This window comes from Vulpes lagopus, chromosome 1, assembly GCF_018345385.1.
Source record: "Vulpes lagopus strain Blue_001 chromosome 1, ASM1834538v1, whole genome shotgun sequence".
In the NCBI taxonomy this organism is placed as follows: Eukaryota; Metazoa; Chordata; class Mammalia; order Carnivora; family Canidae; genus Vulpes; species Vulpes lagopus.
The window spans coordinates 46,085,753-46,110,965 of record NC_054824.1 but is presented as its reverse complement, the minus strand read 5'-3'; the positions used below and the strand labels follow the sequence as shown (position 1 = coordinate 46,110,965).

General features: G+C 37.0%; 1 non-coding gene across 1 annotated transcript; it reads right to left on the bottom strand.

Moving 5' to 3' along the window:
- Positions 1–24,688: 24,688 nt before the first annotated feature.
- Positions 24,689–24,795, bottom strand: LOC121475008. Its single transcript, XR_005983597.1, has one exon. It is a non-coding gene; the product is annotated as a U6 spliceosomal RNA (small nuclear RNA).
- Positions 24,796–25,213: the final 418 nt, after the last annotated feature.

Sequence of the window (25,213 nt, the reverse complement as noted above, 5' to 3'; positions counted from 1 at the left end):
GCTAAACATGCAATTACTACAACAATCCAGCAATTGCACTCGTAGGCATTTATCCCAGAGAAATGAAGACTATGTTCACACAAAAACTTATACATGAATGTTTATAGCAGCTTTATTCATAATAGCCCCAAACTGGAAACAACCCAGATATCTATCAGTGGTAAATGATAAAACAAACTGTAGTATATCTGTATCATGGAATGCTATTCTGTAATAAAAAGACTTGAACCTTTGGTGCATGCCACAATTTGGGTAAATCTCTAGATAATAATACTTTGTGGGGAGGAAAAAAGCCCAATCCCAAAGGTTACATACCAATTCCATTTATATAACATTCTTGAAATGATAAAATTAGAGAGATGGGGAGCAGATTAGTAGTTATCAGAAGTTAAAAAGGAGATAGAGTGTGGGAGGGGAGTGGATGTGGCTATAAAAGGCAACATGAGGGATTCTGGTTGTGATAGAAATGTTCTGTCTCTTGACTGTAGCTATGTCAATCTCTTGGTTTTGATGTGTACTACAATTTTGCATGATATTACCAGGGGAAGATACTGGGTAAAATGTAAGCAAGATCTCTCTATTATTCCTTACAACTGCATGTAAGTCTACAATTACCCAAAATAAAAAATTTAAAACATAAAAAAAATATTTTTTAATGCAAGGGAAAAGACCACAGTTCTCAGCCAGTCAACATGATAAGAGACTACTTGGAAAGAAGGTGGCAGCTCCTTCAGGTCATGGACCATGATACCCTGTTTTTTCTCAAAATGTGGTTGTTTCACCCAGTATTTCATAAGATGTATTAACTCCCTAGCATCCAATTGTTTATGATCCACAGGGATTTGGTTTCCTTTACCAAATTTTGCAATTCTAATGCAAATTGAATTTAAGCTGATCCAACTGGGAGTTGCTAAACCCCATAAAAGCAATTATAGTCATAAAGAGATGCTGTAAAATTGATATTAGAACTATTCAACTCTCAACCTCCTCCTAGCCCTCCCCCTCCTTCACACACACACACACAAAGTGCTTTTCTTTTATGCATGTGCTGGGAGTGTATTCCAGGTAACCACAGGCTGCATTAAGATATTGATTTTAAATTCTCCTTCGTTAAGTATAAGCCAAGAACAAATCATTATCTTGACTTTCTGAATTACTACAACATAAAATAACTCTTGAAACCAACTTGCTGCGTTTTTGCATCTCTCATAATTTTTTTAAGGTTTTATTTACTTATTCATGAGAGACACAGAGAGAGAGGCAAAGACATAAGCAGAGGGAGAAGCAGGCTCCCTGCGGGGATCCCAATGTGGGACTCGATCCCAGGACCCCTGGATCACAACCAGAGCTGAAGGCAGATGCTCAACCACTGAGCCACCCAGATGCCCTCTCATAGTTTGTGGACACTGTCCTGTCATATTCAGATAAGGAGCCCAATGCTCCTAACAGTTAACTAAAAGGACGGACACTTGGGAATTTCCAGACCTTTCCTTTTTATTGCAATTATCTCTTTACCCTTTCTCTCCCAAGATAGTAAATACCATGGTCATTGTTCTGCTACAAACTGTTGTTGTTTTTTTTTTCTCACACAGGTGTAGAAAACTAAAACTATAAACAGAGAAAGATTAGAGAAAGGAAAACCAGCTATTTCTGATCTGCCTTCACAATGTAAAGTGCCTCAGCACAGATTCTCGATTGTTTTATGTGCTAATCTGAGCTGTTTGGAAAATAAACAGGCTGAGCAGGAAAACAGTTCAGAGTTTAGTCACTTGCCAGTCAAATCAGTTCCCTTCAATTTTACACTCTCTAATCCTTTTCCTAGCAATTCAGAGTTTTTTTTAGTTACTAAATTATTATAAATTTGTTTTTCTCTTTGTGGATAGCTTGGTTAAAATAAGATTATGAAAAGGAACACTGTCTTCTTGTGACCAGATCATGGAGAACTGTTACCAATAATCAAATTACCTGTTAAAAATACTCTTGCTCCCTCAAAATTCTGCTCCTATCTAAAATCAACCAGAGATATAATGAGTAGCTCGAATAAATTGTAGCCTACACTAGAGGCCTGTTTTCTTCAAGTTATTGATTTGAAAGATATATCATGCATCTAATTATCTCTATATCTCTAGTATTTAACAAGATAGCGCTTAATACTAGTATAATCATTTTTAACTTCATGTGTAATTGTAGCCATTTAACAGAACATAAATTATAGCATTTAGATCATGTCATTTTCATAAAAGGAAGCCATTAAAAAAATAAATTATTTATGTGACTTTTCCCCATACTTAGACCAGCATTCCAGTTACACTAGGTGTTTTGTTTTGGGGTTTTTTTTTTCTTTTCTTTCTTTTTTTTTTTTTTTTTTTTGGTAACCAAATTCTATTTTAAAAAAAAAACAAATTCTATTAATAACACCTCAAAATAAAAATATGTTTTCACAATAAAGCAGGTCCCCACCCACCTTCTTCCCGAAGAAAATGCAGCTTGTCTTCCAGTTTTCATCCTCCTCCTTAAGTAAATCTGCCTTTAGTTTTGTGGCTTGGATCTGAGGTATTTGTCTACAGGGCTGTACAAACAAATAGGGGCATAATTCTTTTAAATAAGGAAGAGATTCCAGCACAGCCTGCACAACAGCTTCTAGAAACTCGATCCTGTGACCCAAAACTATCTATGAATTGCTGTTCCTATTCATTCACTCACAGTCAAGGGAATACCTTCAACTATTAATGACTGGTAGAGAAAATCAGAGTCTCTGATGTCTCGGCTCTTACTAGATAAAATTTTGCTTGAGAAGCTGGGACTCAGAGAATTTTTAATCCAAGAAAATTATAGCAAGTTCTTGACCTCAGCAAAGGTTGAGAAAAGCAGAGAAAAGTCAATGTTTGACTTGAACGGCTCTGGACACTTTGGGTTTAAGTCAATAACCAGCTATTGGGAGCATGCTCTTTGTTAGGCAGTGCAGGAGGCCTTAGAAATGGGCGGCCAGCATCACAGGCAGGGTCCCAGCAGCACAGAACCTATAGTCCAACCAAAGGCAATTTTCAAGCAGGTATGTATTACAGAGTGGGAGGCATAACAAAAATGTAGTAGTGGAAATGTTCTTTTGGAGGACTACTGCTCAGCCATCAACACAAATGAAATCTTGCCATTTGCAATGACATGGATGGAACTAGAGGGTATCATGCTAAGCAAAATAAGTCAGAGACAACTGTATGATCTCACTCATATATGGAAATTAAAAAAAAAAACAGGATCATAGGAGAAGAGAGGGAAAAATAAAACAAGACAAAATTAGAGAGGCAAACTGTAAGAGACTCTTAATCATAAGAAAAAAACTGAGTGTGGCTGGAAGGGAGGACAGTGGGAGGATGGAGTAACTGGGTAATGAGCATTAAGGAGCACACGTGATGTAATGAGCACTGAGTGTTTTGACTGATGAATCACTGACCTTACCTCTGAAACCAATGACACAAGTTAATTAATTGAATTTAAATAAAATTTTAAAAAATAAAAATAAAAACAAAATAAAAAATGTGCCATTGGATACGAGTTTCACTTTTTAAATTTTGGGACTATATGAACCCAGATGCCATAGTTTTACTTCCTCAATCATGAGAATCCTTTATCCTCACTACTTTGGGCTGTTTTTCAATAGGACAGATTTTATTGTCTCTCCTCAGACCAACCATGAAAGTTATACAGTATATTGCAAAGGACTTGGACCAGATGGAAGTAAAGAGACCCAAATATATTTACAAAAGAAGTCTGAAGACAGTGATTATAGAAGCTTATTCAACTGCTTAACAATGCCATGCTCCTCCTATCATTCTGCTCCTACTCTGAGCCTGTTGTCCTTCACCTTCATGCCTGATGCCTCATGATTGCAAGATGAATTGCTGCCCTCTGGCCATCATGTCTTCTATTCAAGGAAGGAAAGGAGAAATAAGGGGAAACTGCCATCCATGCCCGACCCTTTCTATCAGGAAAGTCACAATTTCCTGAAAATGACTATAACAGACTTCCTATTACATACATCTTAATGAACAGAATGAAGTCACATGATGACCTCATTTGCCTTCTGAATCCTGATGAGGCTTGGACAAGTAAGAGATGTAAGCAAAGCCCTGAGGGTGAGTTGAGAGAGGTCAGGGAATTTCTTCCCTCTTCTTCCCCTTGTCCATTTTCAGCACTGCATTTCTGGCATATCCTCCCATAGCTACAGCTCCTGCTGGGCACACTCCTCCATGGCTCTAGGTCTGTCTGGGCTCTGGCAACAACACTTCACCTCTTGCCTTTTCAGGCCATGGGGTGGTAACAGCCTGTCACTGTAGCTGATTATCTGGGTTCCTTGTTATACCTTTAACCTTGCCCCCATGTCTGTAAATAAACCCATCATTGAAACAGTTTTAGTTGACCATCTGAGTAAAATTATATTCTGAGCCAGGACTCCAACTGAGGTACATAGATAAATCTTTAACTGCAAAGGAGGCTGGAAAAGCAGCAGGGATCAGGCCCAGGGCACCCTGAAATGTTTAATTAAGTTAAAAACAAAAAATGAAAAACAAAAAACAGGGCTATGGCAATTTGATAGGTACCTAACATTATCTACACCATATGATCTCTAATTAGAGATAATTTTAAAAGCAACCTGAGTAATAGTATCTTTTTCATTTATTTTCTTCAACTAACTCAGTGTCTGACAAAATACATGTCTACTTGTGAGAATTCCTTACTCTTATAGAAAGCTTTGCAGTATACGATGTGCCTCCACATACATTACCCCATTCCATCCTCAAAAATAACCCTGTGAGTAAGGTAAGACAGACATTTTTATCCTCATTTTCTCGATGACTTATCAGAAGTTCAGAGAGAATGACCATTTTGTGTTGGGTCACACAGTAAGTAGTGGAACTCGAAAGCAAAGTGAGGTGTTTGTTTGTTTGAATTCCAAAATCGGGGTTCCAGAGCTAAGCCTTAGGCAGTGTGTCTGGCTATGGATTTAGGGCACAAAAGTAAACCCAAATGTTGGGTGAGGTGGTGCAGAAGAGAAAGAGCAATCAGAATCACAGCTTCTCTGATTCTCAGATGCAGTTTAGCAGAGAGAATAGAGAACTCAGTTTATCTTGAAAAATACAGATGCAGCTTCCAATTGAATCAGTAAAAAGCATGAGTTTTGAAGTCATATAAACATGCATTGGAATCCTGGCTCTACTGCTTACTAGTTTTATGACTTTGGGGCAAGTTACTTATGCTTCATGAGCTTTATTTTCCTATTCTATAAAATGCAAACATTAAGTACTCATCTTTCAGTATTGCCATCAGGCCTAAATGAGATCATTTTTGTAAAGTGATTAGCTTTATCTCAATAAATGTGACATCCCACATTCATAATCATCATGATTATAAATAATTTGGATTCTATGTACTTTTTACCTTTCATTAAGAAACTGCTTTCTCAAAGAATAAAAATAAAAAAAAAGAAACTGCTTTCTCTGTACTTCTACATTAATGCTGATAGATTTATCAAACAACTCTCACTAGGAATAAATCTCTAAAGTTACCACACAGCTCCATGGCTTCAAACTATTCACAAGATCCTGATAGCAGACAGTGCCCTAGGTTTGCTATGTGCCAGGTGTCAGGAAGTAAATTTTTAAGTGTCTAACAGTTACAGCTTTTTGGGAAATTTTTACTGGGACTTAGGTTAAAAGACAAGCTTTGAAATCTAAAAGATTATTGAATAGATAACAAACAATTCCCCTCCCCAGAGATACATGTTTACACTTAGGGACAGATGAGACCCCAAGCCATAGAGACATTCCACAGTTTGTAAACCTAAAAACACTTGTCTCATCTTCCCCAGAAGACATTTATTTACATTCCAGAGAATAAAAACCCAGGATCCTTCCCCTTCTCTTTCCAAGGAGACTTTGTTTACAGTAGGGAGGAAAAGTATCTCAGCCATCCTTCTATATATGTTCCAGGTTCATATTTTGGGGATTCCTGTCCTAAGTACAACATACACCTCCATGTACAGGCCTATCTGTTAGTTCTCATTGCATCATCCCATAAGCAGGAGTAATTGGTGAGGGGGGGGGGGGGAGGAGGCAAGAAATAAGGTTGTTTTTGTAAAAAATACATATAATAATAATAATCAGTCCCTATCCCAGCAACTTCATATCTACTTTCAGGATAATACAGATAAATAGAATTATTAAACATTTCTCACCAGGCACTCTCTTAAGTGCTTGACATAAATGGACTCACTCATTCCTCATAACAATACTATAAGTTAGGGTCTCCTATTTTTCCGTTGTTAACATGGGACACCGAGGCACAGAGATACCAAGTAATGTGCCCAAAGCCTCCCAACTAGTAAATAGCAGAGGCAGGATTTGAACCCAGAAAGGACAACTTCAGAAGCTGTGCTCTAAAATGCCATGCCATCCTTCCTCTAACCAATAACCTTTCTCACTGAATATTCATGATTCCTATTGAACCAGTATTCACTGTGTCTCACCACTAGAAAGCACTTATTCATTCATATCCAGTTACTTTCTCTCCCAGTGGACAAGAACTTTATTTTTTTTTAAAGATTTTACTTATTTATTCATGAGAGAGAGAGAGAGAGGCAGAGACACAGGCAGAGGGAGAAGCAGGTTCCATGCAGGGAGCCTGACGAGGGGCTCAATCCTGGGTCTCCAGGATCACGCCCTGGGCTGAAGGCAGCACTAAACCGCTGAGCCACCCAGGCTGCCCTGGACAAGAACTTTATAAAGAAATTGTCCTTCTGTCCTGTCTTTGTGGCTCTTGAAAGTATACAAGTAGCTGTTAAATGCTTAATATAAAACACTCGGCCCTTGAAATAATCCTGCCAATTCCTCTCTGCTTTGTTTTGTTTTTAGTAACCTCTACTCTCAATATGGGGCTAGAACTCATGACCTCAAGATCAAGAGTCACGGGCTCCACTGACAGAGCCAGCCAGGTGCCCCCATGCCAATTCTCTGAATGGACCACACACCAGCCATAAGTATAAGTGTGTTGATGCCCATAGGCTAACCTGATAGGCTAATTTTGTATCACAGTAAGATAAAATTGTCTCTGATATCTGAATAGTTTTGAGTATATTTTTCTGTACAAAAGTTTGTGCTTGCCGACTCAGCTACTCCTACAGAGAAACCTCTGTGTATCCATCTGTGGGACTAACAGGAAACAGGACAACTAAAGAGATTATTTACAGGGGAGTAGGCAGTGTTCAGAGAAATCCACAAAGGCTGGTGCAGCTCCCTGGTACTAGGAACTATCAGGAGCCATTACCCGCCTTTGCTCTGAATGGTTAGAGAGAGCTACTAGAAATCATAGAGAGAAGTTATACAGGCCTATTTCTTTTTATTGCTCTTCATTTTATTCTGCTTTGCAAAATTGTGATTTTTTTTTTTTTTTTTACAACTTAGAAGGTTTGTGGCAACCTGGCCTGAAACAAGTCTATCGGCACCATTTGGTGCCACTTTTCCATCAACATTTGTTCACTTCACATCTCTGTGCCACATTTTGGTAATTCTCACAATATTTCAAACTTTTTCATTATTATTATATTTGTTAGGGTGATCTGTGATCTGCGATTATGACTCTCTGAAAGCTTTGATGAGGGCTAACATTTTTAGTAATAAAGTATTTTTTAATTAAGGTATATGCATTTTTTTAGACATAATGCTATTGTGCACTTCATAGACTACAGGATAGTGTAAACATAACTTTTATACGCACTGGGGAAAAAAAAATTCACTTGACTCGCTTTTTTTGCAGTAGTCTGAAACAAAATTCACAGTATCTCTGAGGTATGCCTATGGTTGTAGCAGAGGGCTGCCCTCAGGAAGTATGACCTTTATCAGAGGGACAAAACCATCAGTGGCCATCTGGCATAAAGAAGCTGAAAGAATACATACTTCAAACCCATTCCCCTCTCATTTTCAGATTTCACTGATGTTTCCAGTTTGCCAGACCCAACTTGAAACCAGAGAGGGAGGGAGCCTTTGCTGCCATCCATAAAAGTCAGCCTCCTGGGACATAAAGCAGACTAAAGTAGGATGAAGAAACCAATAAGGAGAAAGAAACAAGAAATATCAAGTATATTCTGGGATAAAAGAGCTCCCACTATCTGTTCTTTGCAAAGGAATTCTTAAAAAAAAAAAAAGCAGTTTCTCATTCATTAGCTACTCATGGTAAAGGGCAAGATATACACAATTAAGAGCTTCTCTACAATCAGCAGCAAGAGCAAAGTTATCGTGTGCCTTGAACCATTCATGAAGGACAGAAAGCTCCGATCCACCGTGGAGAGACACCAGCTGAGTCAGAAGACATTGGCTGTGCAGGTGGAGATCCCAGGAATAAGGGTGGCATCAAAGGAAGCCTGCCTGAGGCCAAGCAAGATGCAACAACTAAATGAGATTTGTAGAAAAACTGGACTGTGTTCCAGATCAGTCTTGTTCAGCCAAGGAGAAGATTCAATGAATACTGCAGGATAGACAGAGAAAATTGAAGTTTACTGAGCACCAATTCTGTCAGGTTTCACATGCATCGTTTCATCCAAAAACACAAATTTTGAAACTTCTATTTAAAAGCTGGCTGTTATTGACCGATTTTTAGCATATCTGATAAAGGAAGTTTGACAAATTCTAATGATGAGAAGTAAATAAAATTATAGCAAGGACTGAGTGGACAGGTGTCCCCAACTTTACATTCCCCCAACCTACCCACCCACAGTGTCTATTTATTATCCATACAACAGCAATTCTTTTGAAATGTTAAGTCAGATCATGTTATTTTTCTGCTTTAAATTCTTAATGCTTTCCCAATTCATTTACAATAAAATTCCAACCTTGCCAAATTCTCAAAGTCTTATCAGAATTTTCCAGACCATGCATCGCAGCTCATTAATGGGTTGTGAAATAAATTTGCCCAGAAAACTATGAGTAGGCCACCCTTTATTGTTTTTTAATTCAAATGTTACATATCCAGGGAGAACTTTCTAGACCACCATATATAAAGTAACCCACCAACATCTTCACTCTCTTTTTCTTTACCCTATTTAATTTTCTCCAAGACTTTTATTAACAAATGAAACACATATTTGTTTGTCTGTTTTATCTGTCTCCTTACTAGAATTAAACTCTATGAGAATAAGGACTTCATTGTGTTCACCACACTATCCCCATGCCTAGAATAAGACGGGCTCAAAAAATTGTCAGTGAATCTATTGGATGCATGAATGGATAGATGGAGAAAAGAATGAAGTAAAGGGATGGACTTGAAAAAAATTATATGTAAAGAGGACCCTGGAACTAACAAAGGACCCAGTTTCCTTCTCGAGGAACCACCTTGCTTCTCACCATCCCCTGCTGTACAGCTCTCTTCTCTACCCCAAATATGCACACCTGTCTCACTGCTGCCTCTAGGACTCCACCTACTGCTAGCAACATCAAGGGAGATTGTTGGCAGGTGAGGCTCCAGCCGGGTGGTAGTCCGGAGAAGAGAGTAGAATGAGTATCTGCCTTAACCTGCCAGACTGAGGGCTTAAAGAGATACTGAGAAGAACTGTCTACAGACCTTAGCATCCTACTTCAAAGGCCAAAACCAGCTAAAGCCTCCTATGTGACCAGCAAGAACCCCCAATTATCTCAGATCTTTGGTGCCAAGCTTCAACTCTTATAATTCTTGGACTCTTACCTCAGCCTACCTTGTTCAAAAATCCAACTTTATTCCAACATTTTCACTTCAGAAATCCAGTTAGTTACACTGATTAAGCATGTGGCAATTTTTAATAACACATCAACCAGAAAACAATTAATTTCATAGTATATGCAATTTGTTGCAAGTCTTAAGAGACAGAAGAAAAGGTTATTTCTTTCTTTTTAAAGTTTACCTATAATTTTTTTTTCATTTTTTTTCGAATTTTTATTTAAATTCTAGTTAGTTAATATATATTGTAATTTTGGTATCACGAGTAGAATTTAGTGATTCATCACTTATACATATATTAAAAAATGTTTCTTTCTTAGGGCACCTGTGTGGCTTTGTTGGTTAAGTGTATGCTTTTGGCTCAGGTCATGATCCTGGGGTCCTGGGATCGAGCCCCACTTCAGCCTCTCAGCTCTGGGGAGAGCCTGCTTCTTCCTCTCCATCTGTCTGCCATTATGTCTGCTTGTCTCTCTTTCTCCCTCTTTCTGTCAAATAAATAAATAAAATCTTTTAAAAATATAAAAATAAATAAATAAATAATGTTTATTTCTTAAAGCAAACATACAGCATGGGTTATTAATAAGAAGTTACATTAAAACCAATTGTTTTCAAAATAAGTGAATAAGTGAATTGGTCCACTCCATTTGCAAGTATGCTAGTGCCTGTGACTAAGGACCCTCTAACTCTAGGTTTTGCTGCTCCTTCAGCAGATTGGTCTTCTTGGGACCCTGCCTGTTCTTAAAAGGAAGCAAGCAATGACCACCATTCCCTACAGCAAGACAGAGGATTAACAAGAAAGGCAGAAGAAGACTGGCCCAGAGCATGCTGATTGGGATTGGAGGCCCAGCAACTCCACAGAGTTTTGAAGAATAAGACGACATTCTTAGAAAAAGCAAGGGCTTATTAATTAATTCATTCAACAAATATGTATTTGCCAAATATTAGTGGCCTAATATATGCCATTCACAGCTCTTATTCCTGAGGATAAAATGGTGAGCAAGATTGACAAGGTATCAGCCTTCATAAAACTTATGTTCTAGTGGAAAGATAAGGGAAATAAATAAGGAAGCCACAAATAAAAAAGAATTCTATTAGATAGCGATAAGCCCCATGCAAAAAAAATAAAATGAAGCACCTGGGAATGAGAGTGGGTGGCGTGGGAGTTACTTTAACCAGGAAGATCATGGAAGGCTTGTCAGACTAGTGATATCTCAGCTGAGTAATGAAAAGGAATCAACCATGCAAAGATATAGAAAAGAAATCTGGCAACAGGAATAGCAGATACAAAGGCTCTGAAGCAGAAACAAGCTTGGAGTGTTTGAGAAAAATGAAAAAGACTAGGATGGCTAGAGTCTGGTGAAGAAAGGATCAGAGAAATAGAAGACTCCAGATCAAATATGCACTCAGTCCAAATATATGTTTTAGCATTGTTTTAAAACAATGAAAATGCCAATATGTTTCTTAAAGAGAGGATCTATGATGTAAAAAAAAAATTAATAATCATCAAGGGAAGAATTCACAGTTGATACTAATAAAAAAAACGGGGAAAGATTAGGAGGATTGATAAGAAATAAGAGGGAGTAACATTCATTAAAATGTATATTACAAATAGCATAAATAAATCTAAAACCATAAGAATTATATAGACCAAAGATGGAATTTCAAATCAGTGCAGGAAAGATAGATTATAGATTATTTGATAAACAGTGTTGAGATAACTGGGTCACCACTGGGGGAAAAAATAAAAGTTAAACCAAAATAAACTCTAAATGAATTAATACAATTATAAAAAACCAAAACATAGAAGCATTTTATAACTGTGAAATGCCACTCTAAATATAACACTAAACTCAGAAGCCATAAAAGAAAAAGTGGATATATCTGACTATGTTTAAAGATTCTAAATAAAAAAACTGCAAACAAAGGCCAGTGAGAGAATGGGGAAAATATTGCAATTCATAATATGAGCAACTATGTCCCTTAATATATAACCAGTGAGAAAAGATCAACAATCCAAATGGACAAAATAGACTATACCTAGAAGAGAGTTCTCAGAAGATAGCTCTTGGAAATATGAAAGGATAGCCATTGTCTCAAGAAGAGAAAAGAAGTTAAAATTGAAATATCTTTTTTTTTTTGACCAATCAGATTATCAAAGATCTAAACATTTGATAACTCACTCTTTAAGCCTGAGCCTGAGATCTCTCTTCCACTAGATGGGGAGCTTCTTAGTCTGCCTGCTCCAAAGTACACAATGCTTAAATAGGACCACAATATATATTTCTTGAATTCACTCTCTAATGAAGAAAAGGAATTCAAAAGCACTATTAATTTTAGAAGCTGTGGCAGAAACTGAAAATGATTAATGGAGTTAATTGGAGTTTGTTGAAATTCCAGAAATCCTAAACACATTTTTCTCTTAGAAGATTTAGTGCAATAACCAACTGTCCCTCCAAATCTAGCCTCTCTCTACTCTAGTCTCTGCCCATGTTACCATGAGAATTGCCTTTTAAAATCTCAGGGATGGGGCACTTGGGTGGCTCAGTGGTTGAGCATCCGCCTTTGGCTGAGGTCGTGACCCTGGGGTCCTGGGATCAAGTGTCCCCGCCCCCCCCCCCAGCTCTCTGCAGGGAGCCTGCTTTTCCCTCTGCCTATGTCTTGCCCTCTCTCTCTGCGTCTCTCGTGATTAAATAAATAAAATATTGTTATAAATAAATAAATAAGAAAAAATAAAATAAATTCTCAGAGATTATTAGGTCTCTTTTGTCCTAGTGAATATTTGATACTGTTTAAATATTGTGAACTATACGTATGTAATTCAATAGAAACTCTTTTGGTTTTAATTTCACACCTATATGATAAAATCCAACCTATGAGATAGGAGGTCATTTTATGTTCTGGTTCCAAACAACCTTCTCAATCTTATCTTTAGTCATATCCTTTGGACTGCTCTTGTCCTCCACCAGCTTTTCTCAGTTCCAACCACCCCAGACCAGTTTCTGTTCTCCAGATTGAATATATACTTTCACATCTCTGATCCCTTGGAATTCTCTCAGGTGAGAAGACTTTCCCTTTGAGCCCCAGCCCACTGGGCCACTTGGCAAAACTCCAGTCATCAAGGTCCAATTCAGATGCTGAATCTTCCATTCCCATATACGTGGTCCAACATGGTGGTCTGACACCCTGGTCAGAATTTATTATCCTTCCCTCTGTGTTTTTATAACCCTTTATTTATAACTCTCTCCTAACTTCAAAATCTTCTGATTGCCTTCTTATTCATTGTGATTACTTTTCATTTATTCAATGTTTACTTCCTCATTCGAAAAAGACCTATTGACTGCTACTATATTCCAGGTGCTGGTATGTAGCAGTTACAGAAAGAAAAAAAAAAAAACAGAAAACAAAGTCCTCTAAGTTCTCATGGAGCTTGGATTCTAGTCATGAGTAAGTTTTAAGTTCCTTGAGCGTCAGTATCACTTTCCCAGGCACCAAATATAAGATCCTTCCTTCATTGAGCTGTGCCTGCCTGGTCCCTCTGTCCCATAGATAACTGTTGCTCTGCCATTAACAAAGGTTTGTTAGCTGAAACATGCCAGATAGAGTGTAGACATTGTCTAACTATTTGAAGAATCTAATAGTAAATACCACTATCTTAGTAACAGCAGTTAATTCACAAACAATAGCAGTCACCTGGAGTATTTTTTTTAACACCTTGGAATAATAGTTTATTTCATCATCAGGACATGATGCCTATGGAGTCCTCACTACCTACTGGGTTATTGTCTGAAGGCTTTCCATATTCACACATTTAAGAGTCTCAACACCACCAAGAGATATTGTTAACTCTTTTTTATAGATGTGGAAACTGAGAAAAGCTGGTTACATCACTTGCCCAAAATCACCTAGGTGGTAAGGGATGGAGCTGGAACTCAGGCAGTCTGGCTGCTAAATCTGTGTTCTTATCCCCTACATCTTAAGGACATAGAAAGTGAACATCTTTTTTGAGATTTCATAGCCTAAACTGATTTATATATGTTCATGAGTGCAAGAATTCTGATATACTAGTGGTTATAATTTCTGTTAGGCTCATTTATTTGTAAGAAATAGAGATTTTTTTTTCAATTTACCTGAAACAGTGTAAGGGATGAGGAGGGATGGGAATATAAGTTCAAACATATGTGGAAAACCGAAAAAAGCAGGAACAATGTAGAATCAACCACATAGGGCCAGAAACTATAAGTTCTTTCTGATTCCTAATCTTCTCTGTGGATCTGAAGAGCAGGACTTCATAACAGTTCCTTAGTCTACCATTCCACCGTTAACCTACCTGTCCCAGGCCCACTCTTGGAAGACTAGCAGGCTATAGATGGCTGCCCTTGGGCCAATTCCCTAGCCAGTCAACCCACGGCAGGCTGGAGGAAGGGAGGGAGCTACTGCAAACCCTGGGCATACATAGTTTCCCTGGACAAGTCCTGTGTCCATGGCAGAATTATGTTTTAATAAAATACTTAATGTATGTGGAAGTTGTATAAACTCTCACCTGAATTATTACAGTTGCCTGCCTACATTGTTCTTCTTTCTACTCAAAACCTCCTATTACCTATTCTCCACACAGCAGCCATAAGAATCCTTCTAAAGTATGTCATATTATCTCAAAACCCACCACGATTCCCTCATTTCTCTCCAAGTAAAAGCAAGAGTTCTGAAGATGGTCTAAAAATGAACATGACAGGTACTTCCCGTCTCAGGACTACATTTCTTCCCCGGCTAAACTGCTGAGCCACCCAGGCATCCCTATACCAAGAGTTCTGATGCATTTTGAACATAACCCCAAGCTTTTTAGCTATTACTGAGTTTTAAGTTGATGTCGGTTGGGGATTTTATTTGATGCAAGAAAATTTCAGTATGGTCGGAGAAAGTGCAGTCCAACAAGAATCACTATTTTGTTTAATAGTAGTTAGCAAAACAGATTTGTTTGTTCATCTTTGGAAATCTTTTAAAAATAGTATAGACTCTGCTGTCTGTGTACCTACCGATAGCAGCCTTTTCTTTTTTATAAACAGTTGGGGAATGGAATATCTGCTAAATGTGAGAGCTGACATGTCTCTACTACAAATAAAGTGCCAGCTTTTTGGACATCTATTGTGACCATTCAGATGCTTTTTATATTTATGTGCAAGTTCTCAGCTCCAGGTTTGGTTTGAGGTTGCCAAAAGTCTGACTACTAAGTAAGCAGTGTCATTGTAGAATTTAAATAGTAGTCTACAAAATAGAATATCTGGTTTTGGACAGCCCGGTGGCTCACTGGTTTAGCGCCACCTTCAGCCCAGGGCGTGATCCTGGAGACCCAGAATCGAGTCCCACGTCGGGCTCCCTGCATGGAGTCTGCTTCTCCCTCTGCCTGTGTCTCTGCCTGTGTGTGTGTGTGTGTGTGTGTGTGTGTGTGTGTGTGTGTGATGAATAAATAAGTAAACTCTTTAAAATAAAAAAAGAATATCTGGTTTTGCCATCTTCATGGCTCTATAATCATAGGATTCCTTTGGGATATTAAAAATTTGAGACATATATATATATGAACATTCTTGGTAAAACCTTAGGATTACTACTACTTTGGAAACTATAAGTATTATAAAATAATCAAAACTTTTTATTTATTTATGCCTCTGACCATTGGGCAGTCTTAATGGAACACTCTTTTTGAGTTAGTTTGGAGATGCTGACTTCTAGTAATAGAATGCTATAAGGCATATTACCAATAACTAAATGATGGATTGCATTTATCCCTAATTCAAAACAAGAAATCTAACTAAGTTCCCCAGTAGAATTTAGATGCCATCCTACAGAAACTGAAAGGGCCTGGTGAGCTATAACCATTGAAAATTCTTGTCAGCAAAGGTCATCCAATTCTTATATTTCCCCAAAAGATACATTTCTTTCATTAAAATGTTATTTTATATAGCTGTACCTCATGACATAATAATATTTCACCACAGAATGAGGTGCTTTTAAATTGAGAACAAAACAATCTCTTCTTCAAGTTATAAAGTACTTGGCAAACCTTCAGGATAAAAAGGCGCTGCGCAAATATAGAACATTACTATCTCACTATGCTATTTCACAATGTCCTAAATACTTTTTTGCTGCACAAAGAAAAAATAAATAAAACTTAGAAAAGACTCGTAAGTATAAATAGGAGATCTAGATACCTTAAATTCCTTTATCAAAGAATCAGCAATTTCGATTTGTTCGAAAACTAAAAATTAACATATACCTAAATCTCCCATGACTTCACTGAATGTTCTGAATGTTTTATGGAAGATTAAATATCTTTATGCATGAGTCAAAGGAACAACTTTCTGAGATATTTCGAGCCAAATCTATGGAAAGTTAACAACTTTGATCCAGTTACATATTGAACTCATATTTTTATCTTCAGCTTTGACCCAAGTACCTATACAACAACAGTTACAAAATTTTAAGTGGATAAATCCACAGAGACAGCAGTAAACAGGAGATCCAAAATAAGATAACTGGGAAGGGAGTAACTAGAAGGACAAAAAGAGAGAGAGGTGGGGAAAAACATCTATAATAATGAATAGGAACCCCAAGATTACAGTTGTTCAAAATTCCTAGAAAGCAACCAGCCCAAATTGGATGAAAGAGACAAAAGAAAGGGTATCATCCAGGAAAAAATGAATATATGATGTGTGAGCTATTCAGAAGAGATTTTTTTTTAAGTACATAGGTAGAATTTGAGGTTGAATTAGTGGTTGAATTAGTGGTTGAAAACAACAGAAACAAAGCACTAACTCTGAGCAGTACCAACTTCAGAAAATACAAGAAGTTGAACAAGAGGTATAAGCATAGTACACTATGTGACTTCACTACAAATAATTGTTACATAATAATACAAACACAGATTGGGGCTGCTGGGTGACTCATTCCATTAAGTGGCTGCCTTCTGCTCAGGTCATGATCTCAGGGTCCTGAGATTAAGCCCCACACTGGTCTCCCTGCTCAGTGGAGAATCTGCTTCTACCTCTCCCTCTGCTGCTCCTCCTGCTTGTGCTCTCTTGTTCGTGCTCTCTCTCTCTCTCTCTCTCTCTCTCTCTCTCTCAAACAAATAAATAAATAAACTCTATCATTGATTGAACTTAAAAAAACAATACTACATTCTTAAGGGTTGTGACATATGAAGAAGTATGTATCTGAATGTGTGTGAGAGAACAAAATTATCATCTTCCTCAGAAAAGCAATAGATAATGTCTAAAAATAAAAACCTTAAGAAGCATGTTAGCTACAAACATCAAGGTAAATACCAAAATAAAGAGCTAAAGTATTTGAAAGTGATTGTTTGGGCAGCCCCGGTGGCGCAGTGGTTTAGCGCCGCCTGCAGCTGGGGGTGCGATCCTGGAGACTCCGGATGGAGTCCCATGCAGGGCTCCCTGTATGGCGCCTGCTTCTTCTCCCTCTGCCTGTGTCTCTGCTCCCGCCCCCACCCCCCCCCCCCCCGTCTCTATGAATAAATAAATTAAAAATCTTTAAAAAAAAAAAAAAGGTTTATCTTTAAAAAAAAAAGTGATTGTTTCAAGAAATAAAAAATCAAAAGGGGCAGAGGACTGCCTTTTTATAAGAGTTTGATAATACCATTTGAAAAGTATTCATTAGTTAAAATAGATTAAAATTAAAAAAAAAACAAAGCTAAGTGAAAAGAGCAACATAGAGTGAAATAAGTGTATTTTAGGCATCAATTGAAATTATTATATGATTTCTAGGCTGTTGATAAGTTATATTATACTGATTGATTTTCGCACTTTGAACTAAACTGGAATCCCTGGGATAAACTCATTTGATCATGATGTATTATGTTTTATATATCACTGAATTCTATTTCTAACACTTTGTCAAGGATTTTTACATTGCGTCTATGTTCATGAGGGATTTTGGAGTTTAGTTTTCTTTTCTTTCATAGTCTTTATTAAAGTAATGCTGGCATCATGAAATGAATTGAGATGTGCTCTCTCCTTTTTTTATTTTCTGGAAGAGCTTGTGTAGAATTGGTATTGCTCCAATCTTAAATCAATTAATTAGTAGAATTCACCAATTAAGCCACCTGAGCCTAGGGTTTCCTTCATAGAACAGTTTTTCACTGTAACATCTATGGTTTTTAATAGATAATAGAACTATTTAGGTTTTCTGTTTCTTTTTACATGAACTTTGGCAGTTTCTGATTTCAAGAGAATTGGCCTAGCTCATCTAACTTTCCAAATTTATTGGCACAAATTTAGTCATAATACTTATTAGTCTTTTTAAAGTGTCTGTGGGAACTGTAATGGTGTCTCTTATTTCATTCCTAATATTGGTAAGCAATTTTTTCTCTCTCTTTTTTTTACGCTGTCAATCTGGCTGCAAATTTATCACTTTTATTGACCATTGTAAACAAGTGTTACATTCCATTGATTTTTCTTTATATTTTTCTGCTTTCTATTTCACTAATTCCTTATCTTATTTTTATTATTTCCTTAGACTTACTTTGGACTTAATTTGATTTTTTTTAAGTTTCTTAAGATTGAAGCTTCTATCACTGATTTAAGATCTTTCTTCTTTTTGAATATAAGAATTTAATGTGGGGTGCCTGGATGGCTCAGTCAATTCATGACCTTCAGTTCAGGTCATTATCCTGGAGTCCCAGGATGGAGCCCTGAGTCAGGCTCCCCATCCCCCCCACCCCCATCACTACCTCCCTCCCGCCCCCCAGCTCAGCAGGGATTCTGCTTCTTGCTCTCCCTCGGCCCCTCCCCAAGCTTATGCTCTCTCACACACTCACTTTCTTTCTCAAATGAATGAACAATATCTTTTTCTTAAAAAAAAAAAAAGAATTTAATGCAAAAACTTTCTGACAAGTAGTTTAGATGCACCCACAAATCTTGATATGTTATATTTTCATTTAATTCAGTCCAAATTGTTTTATGAACTTAATTGTGATATTTGTTTGACCCATGTTTTAGAGTACGTTGTTTAATTTTCAGATGTACGTTGTAAATTTAAGATTTTCCATATATTTTTGTCATTGATTTCTATTTTGATTTCTTTGTAGTGAGAGAACATAATTTGTACTATTTTATTTCAATCCAGTTGAATTAATTAGGATCTGTGTTATGGACTAGAATGTGGTCTGTCTTGGTGAATGTTACATGTGCACTTGAAAGGAGTATATATTCTGCTGCTGCATGGTGTTTCCCATAAATAATGAATAGGTCAAATTGGTTGATTATGTTGTTGAAGTCTTCTATCTTGACTTTCTATCTGTTTGTTCTATTAACTACTAAGAGAGAGGGTTAAAATCTCCAATTAGGTTTGTGAATTAATAATTTCTCATTTCAGTTCTATCAGTGGTTTGCATCAGGTATTTTAAAACTCTGTTTTTAGGTGCATATACATTTAGGACTATTAGGTCTTCTTAATGATTTAACCCCTTTATCATTGTATAATACCTTTCTTTGTCCCTAGTAATATCCTTTACCATAACATCTACTTTACCTGTTATTAACATAACCACCGCAGTTATTTTTTGCTTTGCTTTGATTGTTTTGTTAGTGTTTGCATTGTATATTGTTTTCTATCCTTTTATTTTTAACTAACATATGTCAGTACATTTAACATCCAAAATAACTCTATGAAGGGACACCTGGGTGGCTCAGCTGTTGAGCAGCTGCCTTCGGCTCAGGGCGTGGTCACAGAGTTCTGGGATCTATAGAGTCCTACATCGGGCTCTCTGCAGAGAGCCCACAGAGAGCCTGCCTCTCCCTCTGCCTGTGTCTCTGCCTCTCTCTCTCTGTGTGTGTCTCTCATGAATAAGTAAAATCTTAAAAAAAAAAAAAACTATGAATTAGGTACTATTGCTATTCTCATGTGACAGTTAAGATAGAGTATTCAAGACTACCCTGCACTGTTTCTCCACTAAGCCTGTTTCCAAAGCACCTAGTTGTCTTCTCCTGATGTGACTTCTCAAATATGTCTATATCATATTATTTTCACTTACATTTCAATATAAATAAAATATGCAAATGTGTACCTTTTTTTAACTATCATCATGGAACTCTGTAACCCTGTAAGGTTATTACCACTGTGCATGAGGAAAATAAAAACATAGATTGAAATATTTTTATTTCCCTGAATTGGTTCTGGGGGAAGAAAGTGTTAAGTTTTCCTTACTGCAACTAATTTCTATTTCAGTTAACTAACAAGTTATTTATTGACAGATAATAAACCTAAGACCAAGATCTAAAGTAAAAGTTTTTATAGTTATTTTATTTAAGAAACTAAGCCAAAGCATCCCCACCCATAGCACCATCTGGATCCCAGTTATTAGTTTGTCTCAAAAGAAAGTGACACTGCAAGTAGTGTGAGGATATGCCACACTGCCCCACAAACTCAGCAGAACATCCTCATCCAGCAGCAGCTCCTTGGAGCTTGGGTTCTAATCTGCCATGCCCCATTGCCTCTGCTCCTAAGAAACTGAAAATATGATGTTGAGCCATTAGCTCTGGCACTGGCAGAAGAACAGAGGTTTGGAAACTGATATGTAGAAGCCCTTTTATCAAGCAGAGAAGGGAAGAAAAAGTTACTTTGCCACAAGGTCAGGCCCTAGCGTATTGTTGCCCAATCAGACTTAATTAACACTTTTACAAGCAGACCATATGCTAAGCACTAGCTTGGGAATCTTAACCTCATAGTAGTAAATTGTCAAGCTGACATTCTCACAATTCTATCAACGCTATTACTTTATTGTTTTAAGTGACCACCTCATAGCATTGGAAATAAATGCCAGGGCCTACAAGTTTCTAAATTTCTTCACTTCGTTTCCTACAACTATGAGAATGTTACGTATTTCCATACACCTTCTTTCAGAACAAAAGGTGAACAGAAGTCCTCCTTAGTATCTTAAGAAGAGCCCTTAGTTAGGAGCCTGAAGGTCTTGGTCCTTAGGAGCCAGTTGAGGTTGGATGGAGGACTCTGTGAAAGTCACTTCAACATTCTTGGGTCTCATTTTCAGCACCTGTGACATTAAAAAATTAGACTAGGTGTTCACCAGGGACCTCTCTCAGAGTCTAAAAATCCTTCAGAGAAAGAATGTACTTTGGAAACAACCAACCAGGTATATATTCTTTGAAGTGTTAATGATTGATAGGTTGTGACACTGAAATCAGTAAAACACGAATCAAATATTTACACATACCTCCCATGCAGTGTATTTTCCATTATGGGAAGGGATTGGGCAATGGAAAATTTCTCAAATACTTTTACTGGAAGAGACTAATTAGACTCAGGTTTTTTGTTACTATTACATAAAGTTCATACTAGAGCAATAATGATATGTGAAGCCTTCTGTTTATTCATAGACTAAAATATCACCTTGAGAATTATTTAGCAAGTGGCTCTCAGACTAAGAGGCTTATGATTTGCCTAAGAATAGAGTGCTTTGCTTTGTGTAAGATGGTGATATTACCTTTAAAAAAAATCTCTTGTTTATATTGTTAATGGTTATAATTCAAAATATCAACAGTGTTCTCATGAAGTATAGACACTGTTCCCTAAGGTGTCCTAAAATGGAAGTCCGATGTCAGGATATATATATATATATATACATATATATATATATATTTATTTATTTATTTATTTATTTATTTATATTTTTAACGCAGCCACTGCCTTATGAGATCATAAAATGACAAACCATTTCAATTCTCTCAAAAGATGGGAAAAAAATGCCATTCAACCAAGTACCCCAAGTCTGTCTGTGGATAGGTAGAGACCTTTTTCATTGTTCCCCATGACTTAAGGAAAGCCTTGAAAACACCCAAGCTGCCTAAACGTTTACGGAAGTTCATTACAAATTGGTTATCTTGCTCTTCTAAATTTTAAATTAAGTTTTCAACCTATTCAGGATGAATTCCATATGTATATCATGCATTTTTTTAAAGTAGATCTACTGTCTATTTGTCCTAAATTAACTTTTTTGAAGTTTGAATGATTACCTAATAATGCTGGAATTTAGAGATTTGATGACCAAGTCCACTCTCCCCCTCCACACCCTTTATTGAGCAACAGACTTTGATTCTATCTCCTTCTGGGCCTTTTCCACATCACATTCCAGGCTTTCAAATCTGCTTCTACGTGGAAGTTTTCCATTCCCTAATTTTGATTACCTTCTACCAATGGCAATGACCTTTATTTATTTTTAGCTCTATTGTCTTCTATGGGTATGTTGCCTAAAACACACCACATTTTTTTGAGTAAAAGAAAACTATGCTTTCTTTTATCATGATAATAACTTTCCTAATAATATCTAATATTTCACTTGTATTAAAATAATACCCAATGTGTTATTTTACTACAAAATAATCAAAATCTACCCTTGAATTCAAATTGACATCTCAGAATCCTTTATCTTGAAATCACACTTTCTAATATTCATTGCTGGCTTCTGACCAGTCCTATACTGAATATTACTTATTACTTTCTCATCCATTTCTATTATTAGGAGAAATTTCCTTACTTCCTTTCCTTCCACTATTACTTAAGTGGAAACTGTTTCCCAGAACATGCCAGCCCAAGGGAAAAACATCATCACAATGGTAATTAGGCATCAGGATTTTTTTGGTTCTGTCCTAGCATGTTCTGTAGAAAACTGAGCCAGCCACCCAAAAACTTAAGAATGTGTTCTTCTGAATATTCATTCCATTGGCTATAGTCTTCTGTTCTAGTTTACTGAAGTGATGTCTCCTATAGCCCTTGACATCCAGTGCAATAGCCAGAATGATGTTTACTGAAGAGGTCTCTACTGCCACACAAAAGCAAGCACACTGCTGTGGCCCACTGAAGTCTACACTGAATGCCTGGTATTGAGGGGGCCGAGTGTGCCTCAAGAGAGCTTTAACTTTGGTAACTACTGGTACCATTGCCATTGCCAGCATGAGCTTTAGATATCTCTGCTCTTTTGATTTCCACTTGTTCTCCATTTGTATTCCCTTATCCTGAGATTTAGACCCAAATTCATGGATCCTAAACTAGATGATAATTCCTCACCCAAAACACTGGCTGACTGTTCTCAAACCAAAACTATTCTCACCAATATTGTGAATTTTCTCTTTCCACATAACAAGCTATTTTCCATGAAGTTCTTTATTGCCAGAATATTTCTACAGATACATGATCTAATTTAATCTTGATGACCACCCCTCCCTGGTGCCACTAGTTTTACAGATTAAAAAACAGAGGCATCAAGAAATTAATTACCCCACATCATATAGTTGACAAGATATAGAACTCAGAATTAAATCTGATCTCTGTACCCACAATCTTGAAGTATATAATATGCAGACTTCTCTATTTAGTAATTTGTATACCAAATATGCAGTTACCTAAGCATCATATTATGCTGCAACCATGTCAGAAAATATTGGTGGTCTCACGTCACTTCTTCATAAGACGTGCCCAGACACAATAAATCCTGAAGCAAACACAATTCTAGTTCCAACTCCAGTTCTTATGTGTAGAAGTCAAAGGAGTTGGAGCTGTGGACATAGAGTAAGGATGGACAAACACATGTCCTGGATATCGGCATACATCCCTGAGTATCAGTTTTCCTTCTCCATACAATCAACTAATAACTATTTCCTAGGATTGAAAAGGGCCTGGCACTGTCAGGCTTCTCCCTTCCTTCTTTTCTGCAAGCCTCAAAGTCTTTCTTTCTTTTCTAGATTTTTTTCTCAAAGTCATGAATAAGCCATTTCCAATTCTCCCAGACAGAACATGAACACTTTTTACCCTGTAAACTTACTATCTTTTTCAAACTTGTCAAAAAAAAAATTGTCTCAAAGTCCCTATCACATTGCTTTACAATATCTACACATCTGTCTTGCCCAGTAGGTTTGGAGGTACTTGAAAATGAGGATTGTTATTCAGGGAATACCCCTAGTGTCAGGAAATAAGAACTCCTGAGAAACCCCATGATAAATCCCCACTGTTTACAGATACGTATCCCCAGATTTTGTTTTGTTTTCTAAGCCTCCATCTCTAAGCAGTTCATTTCATACTTCCACCTGCACATCTCTGACAGTAGAAGAATGTGTCCAGAAGGCCTAACTGTATACAACATACTTGCCATGAGTTCAAATTTTGACATTTTGATTATCAATTTGTTTCAATTTTGCCACAGTCTACTCCATAATCCAATATGTCCAAGATCGTGATAGACGAGATCATCTGGAATGAAATACAGACAAGTGAACCACTGACCCTGGAATAACAGGTTTGAACTGAAAGGGCTCACTTACATGCAGATATTTTATAGTAATAGAATATCTTATGACTTTCTCAATAGCATTTTCTTTTCTGTAGCTTATTTTATTGTAAGAATACAGTATATCATACATAGACCATACAAAATGTGTGTTAACTTACTGGTTATGTTATCAGTAAGGCTTCTGGTCAACAGTAGGCTATTAGTTTTGGAGAATCAGAAGTAATACACAGATTTTCAACTGCGTGGAAACTGATGCCCCTAACCCTCACCTTGTTCAAGGGTCGCCTGTTTTTTTTTTTTATTTTTGTATGTATATGAATTTATCTTCAAGTGTGTCATAGATCAAAACGTGAACAGCTGACCAGTCTGTTGATTTCATGGATGTTTTTTTACAAATAGGAAATATAAAGGGAGTACTTGACTATCCAGACATTTGGAAGATATTGCTTTATTCATTCCTTTCTCTTCTTTTTTCTTTTTCTTTTTCTTTTTCTTTTTTTTTTTTAATTTACCCAAGTTATTTATTTAGTAAACCATAGCACAGGACCTCCCACCCAATCTTCTGACTTAAATCTAATAATTACTTTTTAAAACCACAGGGCATTACTACCACAAATACCCTGAACCTCGTATCAATCCGGAAACATGAAATGCTTCACGAACTTCTGAGCGCTCGCTGCATTGGGGCCATGCTAATCTTCTCTGTATTGTTCCAATTTTAGTGTATGTGCTGCCAAAGGGAGCACTGCTTTTTGTTTTGATAGGACAGATAGCATACAGGCCGAAGCCATTTAGGCTAAATGGACAGAAACCAGACAGCTAGGTTGAAGTCACGGCTTCCCCACTGCTAGCTATGTGATGTTGGCAAATTTCTTAACTTTTTTGTGCCTCTGTTTGCCCAGTTCCAGAAGGAGATAATAACTGCACTTACCTCATGAACTTGTGAGGATTAAATGAGTCAATACAGGTTAAGCATTTGAAACGGTGCCTGACACATATCAAGAACTATATAAGTGTATGGTGATATGATTGTAACTATTACTTAAAAGAACGTTTTAAATCATTTACGATAGAGAACAAGTGAGGCTCCACGAAGATGTGCCACAGGGATCTTGTCCTCTGGTCTTATTCCCTCTCTTACCTTTGTACAATGTTACTTATGTC